This window comes from Apium graveolens, chromosome 8 (genome assembly GCF_009905375.1).
Source record: "Apium graveolens cultivar Ventura chromosome 8, ASM990537v1, whole genome shotgun sequence".
Lineage (NCBI taxonomy): Eukaryota > Viridiplantae > Streptophyta > Magnoliopsida > Apiales > Apiaceae > Apium > Apium graveolens.
This window is the reverse complement of record NC_133654.1, coordinates 245,696,697-245,707,733: the sequence shown is the minus strand read 5'-3', so window position 1 is coordinate 245,707,733 and position 11,037 is coordinate 245,696,697.

Below are 11,037 nucleotides of genomic sequence, written 5' to 3'. Positions count from 1 at the left end.
AATTATGCGAGATGCGCACAATTCGAAGTATTCCATTCATCCAGGAAGCACGAAAATGTATCGCGATTTGAAAGAAAACTTTTGGTGGCCGAATATGAAGAAGGAGATAGCAGAATGGGTGAGTAAATGCTACACATGCCAGCGAGTTAAAGCAGAACACCAACGTCCGAGTGGGTTATTGCAACCAGTAGACATTCAGAATGGAACATGGGAACATCTAGCGATGGATTTTGTGGTAGGACTACCGAGGACTAGGGCAAATCATGATGCGATATGGGTAATCATTGACAGACGTACGAAGTCGGCACATTTTCTACCAATTAATGAAAGATTTTCGCTCGAACAAATTAGTGCACATGTATCTCAAAGAAATTGTGATGCGTCATGGAGTACCAGTATCAATTATATCGGATCGAGATCCTCGTTTCAATTCAAGATTTTGGAGACAATTCCAAGAATGTCTAGGAACGAAGTTGAATATGAGTACAGCTTATCATCCGCAAACTGACGGCCAAAGTGAAAGGACAATTCAAACGATTGAAGACATGCTACGAGTTTGTGCGATCGATTTTGAAGGCAGTTGGGATGAACATTTACCCCTAGTGGAATTTTCTTATAATAATAGCTATCACGCCAGTATTGGAATACCAGACCGTATGAAGCATTATATGGGAGGAAATGCAGATCACCCGTGCATTGGGATGAAGTTGGAGAACGCAAGATTTTGGGTCCAGAATTAATTCAGCAGACAAAAGAAAAGATTAATCTTATTCAAAAACGAATCGAGGCAGCACAAAACAGACAAAGCAGATATGCAAACCAAGCCAGGAAGGATATGGACTATCAGGAAGGAGAACACGTATTGCTCAAAATATCGCCATGGAAAGGATTGACCAGATTTGGCAATAAAGGGAAATGGAGCCATGATACGTTGGACCATTGAGATTTTGAAGAAAATTGGGAAGGTTGCGTACGAGTTAGCTCTACCACCCCATATGCAGCACATTCACAACGTATTTCATGTATCTATGTTTAAGAGGTATAATCCTGATACAAGGCATGTAATAGAGTATGAACCAGTAGAACTTCAGCAGATTTGTCATATGTAGAACATCCAATATAATTCTAGATAGGCAAGAGAGGGTATTAAGAATAAGTCTGTGTCATTAGTGAGAGTTTTATGGAGAAACCCAGTGGTTGAAGAATCAACCTGGGAGCTTGAAAGTGAAATGCTAGAAAAGTATCCTCAGTTATTTGCATAATTAGATTCTGAGACAGAATCTTGTAAGGGGGGGAGAATGTAGACGACCGAGGGAATTACGCTTGTATTATATTATAATAATAATAATTATGAGTATTATTATGTGATTAAATATGTTAGTCGTTGAACCCTAACTGCTATGGGTTATGTGTTGGTTGTTTTGATCAAACGTGTTTTGGATATTTATTGGCGTGTCTAAATCGTCAGTTATATATATTATATCAAAACCTGTACAGCTCAAAACTATGTTTTAAAAGCCCGTATTTCAAACAAAATCATTGGCCCTATTTTGCCAAAAATGCCCTATACCGTATCGCTATTCTGAACCCCTAGACGTTTTACAAATTGGACCTTTTCGCGCAAAATGACTTTTCCGGACCCCTTCGGGTACCAAAAACCCCACAAAAATCACATTTTTTATGTTTATATGATAATGAAATTAGCATATATCATTTTTCTTTGTATTTTTGTATTTTTCACAATTTTTGGGAATTTTTAGTATTTATTTTGTATTGATTGGATATTTAAAAATTCATTATTAATACCCAAAAATTATAAAAATTGGGGCCAAATATTTTTAATAGGAGTGTAATTAGACCCTTATTTTATTTAGGGGTATTATTTTCATAAATATAAATATCAGAATTGTTATTAATTTTTCAGTTAATTAATATAAAAAATCAGAAATTAAGAAAAGGGGAATTAGGGTTCTTGAGTGTTCTTGCGGATCAAAGCCAATTTGATCGTGATAGGAGTGTCAGAAATCGAAGTGTGAGTAACCGAGTTGAAGCCCGAAGCCTATTCTATCAATTATCACGTCAAAATCATCATCAGAGGTATCGATTTTTATTTTATAATTTTCGAATTTAAACTCGAATTAGGGGTTCTTATTTGATTGATGTTAGATTTTTCGTTGCCATAAGCTTGTAGATCGTTGAATCTCGATCGATTGGTACCATTTTGTATTGTTTGGTTTCCGTTTTAGCGTCGCCGGAACGCCGCCGCCGCCGCCCTGTTCCTGAGTTTTCCGGTATCGTTAACAGCAGAGGAAGGAGGAGGAAGGATGTTACGTTGCTATGGTGTTGCTCTTAGTTGAAAACGTGAAGAAACGGTGTCTTCGTGGTTCGTTTGTTCGATTCGAAGTCGCCGGAAAACAGCCCGCGGCGTCGGGTTCAGTTCAGGCAGCCGCTGTTCTTCATCAACCCGGAGTCGACCCGGTTTCGACCCGGGAAACGACCCGGGATTGATCCTTACAACCCTAACCCCTTTCCCTGTTGTGTGTTTTTGATAAATTAATTATTTATTTATATTTTAGTATAATAAAATTTGTTTTTAATAATTCTAAAAAGTAAATAAAAATTAGATTTAAATTCTGAAAAATAGTATTATTAATTTCTAAATTATTTTATTAATTTATAAATTCGAATTTAATTATTTAATTAATTATTTAATTATTTATCTAATTATTTATTAGTTATCTAATTAATTAATAATTAGGTAATTAATTAATAATTAGGTAATTAATTAATAAATAAGATTAAAAATAATTAATAATATGATTAATAATTCTAATTAGTTAATATTACGAGTAATGATTCGATAATGAGAATTATTATTCGAGCGATAGTTATTCGAATAATATTGTAGTGATTATTTGTATCGTATAATTAAATACCGATAATTAATTAATTAACGAATCGTATAAGTTTCAGTAATAATGTAATAGTTCGATAATTATGTGAGGATTACGAGTAGCTCGTATTTATACGAGTAATTAATCGTTGAGTTAGATTATAATTCGAGCACATAGTAGATATTCGATAAATAGCGTATCCGTTAATAGAATCGATTGATTATTTGTAAATAATCGATCTGATCGAGTAAGTATTAATAATTAGTAAATTAGTGTAATAAATTGTAATTAATCCTAATAATTAGGGATTAATTATTTTAAAATGCAATAATTATTAAATAATTATCTAAAAATATAATTAAGGATTATTAATTATAATTAATTATTTATAATTAGTTATTAATTAATTAAATCTTGTTTAATTCATAATAATTAAACCGTTAGTCCGATTTGAGCAAAACGAAGACCTCTAGACTCAGAAAAATGAGACGAATCCAATAAAAATGGTTGTAAGTTATAATTTCTTCTGAAAAAGAGTGGTTTGGTGATAATTGATAGTTCGTAGGTCCTAGTAGGGATATAATTGAGCCGAATAAATCCCGAAAAATTATAATAAAATCAGATACGACTAGTAATGCAGGTATAAGCCCAGAATTGATTCTAAAAATAATTATAAATTTAGAAATTAATTATGTGCTTTACGTGCTACGTGCTTTATGTGATTATGTGAATAGATGTGCTGTATAAATGTATGTATATATATATGCGAGTCAGATAGAACGCATAGAATGGTTGCGTGATATCAAATTCAAGTATGTAGTAAATTATCTAAACACCTATCTTTCCATGATTTGTTGTTCAAGGTAGCAAGGCAGTGAGTTAAACCAGGTTAAGTACGCGCAAGGCAAGTTTTTCCCCTATTCTAAATTCAGAATAGTGATTTATATTTCCTTTTTATCGTATCGATTCTCTTTGATAATCATTGTTCATATACACTGTTACCTACTTTATTATCACTTGTTCTATTTCATGTCAATTCTTGATTTACCCAATTTATTGAATTCCCTGTTCATATTTCAATTCTTTACCCTACATATATTCTGGTATATCCTGGTGTTGGGATATATCAATAGCATACCGATTGTTCCGGATGCTCAGCCTTGGACTGGATGGTTACTATAAAGGCTGGGTTTTTCCCAGACCATTAATGAATAGGCCATAGTTGCCTGAGTACTCCTTATGTTGGTTGGGTCTATGCAGTTGGGTATAGATCCGCACTATATTCTGACTGATCAGCAGGTTATAGTGCATATGTTGGTTCTTGTTTCCAGTCTTGTTCATTTGGCACTCGCCATCATTGGCAAATTACTATTCGATGCAGATACAGATGGTTGTTACAACCAGCAGCTTATTATTTCTCATTTCTCTTCTCTATACTATATTATATATTTTGTAGGCTTGTTGAGCAATTTTGGCTCATCTTTTTATTGTTACTCCTATTGTTTTACAGTTAAGTAGAGAATGAAACCCATCAGGACCCGCATAGTCAAGAAGCGAGTCAAGCAGCGGGACCCTCTTATACCAAGAGTGTTCCTTCCTATTCCCGAAGAGAGTTTGAATTGCCAGATCAGGTGTAGCAGGATAAGTAGTAATGTTGGGTTGAATAAAAGTTTTGTGTAGTTTGAATAAAAGATTGCGTAGTGAAACTGTAGATAGAATAAAGTTTTGTAATAAAGAGAGTTCTTGAGACAGGTTTTATTTAGTGGGTTTGTAATAAAGTGTAGTGCATGATTCTTGTTTCCAAACTCAAACCTTAAAAGATCCTGAGTAGTGATAGTTCGGGGTAATTATATTTATATTCCGCTTGTAGGTATAGTTGGTAATTGTTGTTAATAATGCCCCAAACTATACCCGGATTTGGAGGGTGTTATAGCTGAGCTAGTTAGCTCATTTGTGCGATGTTGTTTATATTCTTTCCAGTTAAAAAGAAAGCAGTTGGTAACGAGGATCCCCAGTCTGTGCGTGAAATCGTACTAAGGCATGGAGTACCCGTATCAATAGTTTTAGACAGAGATCCCCGATTTAACTCGAGATTTTGGAAGCAATTTCAAGAATGTCTTGGCACGAAGTTGAATATGAGCACGGCGTACCACCCGCAGACTGATGGTCAGAGCGAAAGGACAATTGAAACAATCGAAGACATGTTGCGCAATTGTGCAATCGATTTTGCAGGAAGTTGGGACGACCACTTGCCGTTGATTGAATTCTCTTACTACAATAGCTATCATTCCAGTATTGGCATGCCACCATACGAACTTTGTACGGGCGAAAATGTAGATCACCAACAAGTTGGGATGAAGTAGGAGAAGGAAGGATTCTCGGCTCAGAATTGGTACAACAGTTGCATGACACAGTCAAGTTAATTAAAAGGTTGCTTGCTGCTCAAGATAGACAGAGGAAGTATGCGGATCCAGCGCGTAAGGATGTTCGATTCCAAATTGGCGAAGCTGTTTTGTTGAAGGTGTCACCTAGAAAAGGGTTATCTCGATTTGGCAAGAAAGGGAAGTTAGCACCTAGATATATAGGTCCTTTTGAAATTTTGAGTCAAGTGGGGAAGGTGGCCTACGAGTTGGCCTTACCACCTCAATATCAGCATGTGCATAATGTGTTCCATGTGTCGTTGCTTAAGAAGTATAATCCTGACGCTAGCCATGTGATAGAATATGAACCTGTAGAAATTCAGGCAGACCTGTCATTTGTGGAGCAACCTGTCAAAATACTCGACTGGCAAGAGAAGAGTTTGTGCGACAAAAATCCATAAATAAAACATTGGAATAATCCGAATAGAAAACTTGTTTTGGAGATGGGGAGTCTTTTTTCCCCATCAACCTATTTGTCACAATTAGACTAATCAACATTTTTCTATATATATGAAGCAGGGTAAAATATATATCTTTAGTTAAAATTAATACATCGTTGAAATTAATTTTTTTGAAAATTTTTTGTGTAAGTTTCTGACTTCTTTCTTATTTATCTGAATTAATCTATTAGAATAAATTTACCATATATATGTTTCTTTCTTAGGAATAAGACAGTAAAGTTAGTAAAAGTACTTTGGAGATACCCTAAGGTCGAAGAATCGACTTGGGAGTTAGAGTCTGATATGCGTTCCCGGTATCCTCATCTGTTCTCTTAGATTCTGGGGACAGAATCCCTTAAGGGGGAGAGGATGTTACAACCAGCATTTTCGTGTAATACTATTTGTAAATTTTGTGCAATTTTAAAACTGAATGCCAATATATTCAACTATTGTATGCTTGTGTGAATGAGAATTTCTGCGTCTTAAAATTTGCGTTATCTGGTATATGATTTTTCAAAGTAAAAGTTTATTTATTTCTTTTATTTTGATTTATAAGGAAATTTTAAACCTTGAATAAATTTATTTTTAAAAGTTATTTTGTTCACAAATTTCAAAAGTGGTTTTATAAAATTTCTAAAAATCCAAGTTATTTTATGGTATAAATTTTATAATTTTTGAACTTGTATTTTATTTTATAAAAAATAAATCTTTATAAATTTTAGTTGTTATAATTAGCAAATTACATGGTTGCCCTTGCATGCAAATCCTTTTCTATTCAATTTAAAGGGCTAAAGAGACAATTCCAACCCCACTAACTCTTATTTTACTAGCCAAATTCCTTCTTTGCCCTTGCATGCAAAATGATCCAAGTATAATTGGAAGGTTAGTCTTGTCAATTCTCATTCCCACTCACATTTTGTCAAATCAAAAACCATAAAATAAGCAAATGGCATGATCATTCACTCCACTCACATCACACTTTCTCCTCCCTCCCTCCTCCCTCTCTCACTCTCGGCCCTCCTCTTTCTCACTCTCGGGTTTTAGCCGAGAATCACCCCCCTCCCCATTTTCTTCATTCCTCATTAAGCTCTCACCTTCTATACAAGTAAATACTACTTCCCATATCATGATCACATATAGTTTCAAGGAGTTTTGAGTAAAAAGTTTTAGTTTTAAGGTTGCATGTCCAAGGTTTTAGTTGAAACTCAAAGTACAACCTTGATTCTTATGGATTTAAGGGTGTTTTTGGAGAGGGACTACAAGAATGGTGAAGTTGCCAAGTCTTGAGAAGGAAACTCTTGATGTTTAATGACCATTTTCCCTTCCATTTCATTAGGCCATGACCTTAAGGGAGCCGAATGAATGGTCCTTGAGACATTCTTGTTGCTTTGTTCAATCTTTGTATATTTATGTGATAATGGCAATGAATCTTGTAGTGAAAATTTGATGAAACTCTTTGCATGCTAAGTGATCATCTAGATATAGCTTATTGCTAGGCTTGCATGTCAATTTCATGGTGAAAATATATTTAGAAAACATGTTGCTTTGGTTGGTAAAACTCGAAGACATGCATGCATGTGGATTTCTCTTAGAATGTTATAAGATTTTGATCATTGGGAAAGATTTTGTTAGTAAGCTTTAATTTCAGTAGGAAATAAGGTGTTAATATTGATTAGTGTTCCTTGATGCATGGTAATAATTTGGGTATATTTTATAAAAAAAACATAACTTGTTATTTTCAAAAAACTTGATGATTTGTGAGTTGTGAAATGTTGGTTTCTTTTGTTTTGCCATGATTGCACCTTAGGTAAGGATGATCTCCACCAAGATTATTTTGAGTATAAGGGAGTTAGTTCAGTAGATCACCATGTTTAAGTCTTGGTTTGGGTATTGGGTTGTTGGTGGTTGAGTTTGTCAAGTCAAAACCTTGGAGAAAGGAGAATTATAGTTTCTGCAGAAAATCAGTTTAGTACCCTGAGGTTTAGAGTGAGTTTTGACCATGTCATTGATGTGCACTTTGAGTCCCAAGCCACCAGAAGTTAGTATTGGGAGTATATAAAAGGTTTTAGGTGTTGGTTGGAGGTTTGCATGTCGTTTGGTTAGGTGCACAAGTAGAATAACAAAATCTGTCCAGCAGGGGACAGTTTTGCAACTTAGAAATAGGGAGATTTGACCATGTCATGGTAGGCCCTCATTAGGCCCTATTGGGCCTTAGTTAGAGGTAGTATCAGAGAAGTTATTCCAGCCATAGTTCATAGGATATGAGTTAGAACCATATGTCACAAGTTAATTCTAGTCAGGGCGTTTTCTGCCCCGAAAAATAGGAGAACCTTGGACTTTTAGCTTAGGCCCAACAGGCCCAAGCCAGGCCCTTGAGCCACATCAAGGTTTTGGAGATGCCCTTAGGTCAGAAGAGTCTTGTGTAAAAGTTTTGAAGGAAAACTTGTAGTTTAAGAGTGTCTAATGCACTCAAGAAACCATAGAGTCATTCTGAAATTTTACACCAGTGAGCACTTTCACTTAACACATAGTTTTAGAACACATTAGGAGTGAGATCTAGGTTGGACCACCATAGTTTTAAGATAGTATAAGGTCAGTAGAGAAAAAGGCCCAAGTGAGGTCAATAGGTCTTGGATAGTTTAGTAAAGGCACATCGACTTAGGAAGCCAAAATTTGAAGACTTTGTCTAGTTTAGCGACCAAGTGACTTAAGTTGTGAGTCGAGATCATCCAAGGCCTAGTGTTTGCATTATAGTGTATATGGGTGTTATTTGGTATAAATATATGATATGTGAGTATATGTGGCTATGTGTGTGCAAGTATATTTATAAGGTGAATATAAATTAAGTGCATATAGGCCTAAGTGCCATCCGTGTTTAATTTTGGGTTGATAAATAGGTTAAGTTGGTGAGAATATATTATAACCGAGGATTATTATTATTTATGTAGGATCTCGAGACGAGGGAAAAACTTGCCATAAGGTCGAGGTGAAGCTTCCAGTTGCTCCTACCAGTCAGACCAGACCAGCCTTTCTCAAGGCAAGTGATTCAACTTCTCTTTCGTAGTCACTGTAAATAGTTCATATACATCGATGCAACTATCCTGAGTCATTTTGATATATTTAAATCAAGCGTAATCTTATGTTTATCTTTGAATCATATAAAAATGCCATGAACCCTCGAGTACGTATTGCAAGTAGTTCAAAAGTCTTATCATGATAGTATATTAAAGTAATTTGAATGCCACTGATACAAAGAAAGGGTAGTTATAACTCTTGGCTTGATTCTCTTGATTAACAGGCTGATGATTCCTAAGTATTGATATCTTATCCTGGTACTTGAACCCTATAGAACCTTACCTTTAACCCTGAAAGCCAGATATTATCAAAGGGATTCCTCATTAATTGATACCCCTCTTTCTTATCTTAAAGCTTGACAATTCTGATATAACCTGAGTTAAAGATCATTTCTTCATACCTTAACACCCTAGTATTCATGAAGCTTATCTTCTTGATGATCCAGACGAGAAACCATTGCTTTAAGCCCAGTTGGCATTACCCCTACATAATATCCAATAGCCTCACTAAATTTCTTGTCCAAGTTTTATATATGAAAACCTTTCCGTTACCCTAATGGAGTAAGTTTAGTGGATCATGGCCTTGAGATTAGTACCATATTTCCCGTGTTTCGAGTTGATCTATAATCCCTTAATAAAAATGGTAAACTGTTAAAGAGATTTTGGTCCTAAATCGCATCAGTTTTTGAAATAAATGAAATGTGGATTTTCAGTCCCAAAGGGGGATAATGTTTTTCTCTTGAATAGTGGATCTGGACTGAGACGCGCGAGTCCTTTTCCACACTTATATTAGGCTTAAACGTTGCCTAGGGAATCCCATTAACTGTTTTAGAACCCAGCGAGGTTCGTGATTACTTCGCGGCTGATCACCGGCCTGTAATCCGTAGCGTCATAAAATGATTTTGATTAAGATATGGTTTTGGAAAATTGTTTGATATCAAGCAAAATGATGCATCACCCAAAAATTTATCTCTCGTTATCATTGGTTATGTCTTCCCATTGTCATTCTTTAAGGTATATCTCCCTTTGGTGTTTTGTATCGTACTGTGTAGTACTTGTTGAGCACTTTGGCTCACTCCTTGCTTTACCCTGCATATTACAGCTAGCAGTTATGGTTAGATTCAAGCAGACCGCTCGTAAGACCTGTGATGCTGATGCTTATGTTCGAGCTCAGGTATAATAAGAGATAGTAGTTTTGTGTGAGGACTCGCTATTTAAAATCAGTTGGTAATAGATGGAGTGTTAGGCTGTTCCAAACCCTAAACTATAAGATCTGGAGTTGGTTATGTTTACTTCTTTTTAAAATGTTGTAATAGTGATATTTAATTTTGCTGGATTAGTTGGTGGTGTGACAATGCAGGTGCAATTTTGACCTTCCAGTGGTGATAGTTGTCTTTTTCACGACAATGGAATTTTACTCCAACATATTTTCTGCTCATCTTGTTAGTTGTCATGATCTTTAAACTCTTTGTTTTTCAAGAGCATGTTTTGATACCAATTGTTATTCCCAAACAATCTAACAAAGAATACAGAAGGGGGGTTGAAATGTAATTATTGGTTTCTTTTCGAATTTAAGAACTGTTCAACCTTGAATATATAACTGTATTTGAATTAACTAAAGTACAGAATGAAAATAGTGCTGAGAAATCAAATACAAAGTATTAAACATGAGTATTTAAAAAAATTTCTGGTGGATTGAAACTTTTCCACCGGATATATATAAAATTTGAGAACTCTGTGATACAAAGATTGTACACAGCTCTTACAACAAGTAGAACCTACAACTACAGAGAATTTCTTTACATATTTGCTTTATCTATTTCTCTAGTTGATTGTTTTCTAGCTTGATTCAATCACACTTTTTCTACTTGCTACACTTGGTTTATATATCACCAGTTACATAATAAAAAAGACAAAAAAATAAGACAAAAATATTTCTCTGTTTGTTTCTAATTACAAGTTTCTCTCATTTCTCTATCCGCATCTTGAATATCTTCAAGTAGCATGGAAATGAAAATGCTTCTTTGTTCTCTAAAACCTGTAAATAGGCTTGCCCATTCTATTGCATCTAATCAACCCATGTGACTGTCAAGGTCCCTATCAACTGCAATTTGAATTAGAACATCCGTTGAAACTTCATTGGATCATCCGTTGAAACTTTATTGAATCATCCATTGAAGCTTCATTAGATCATCCATTGAATGTGACT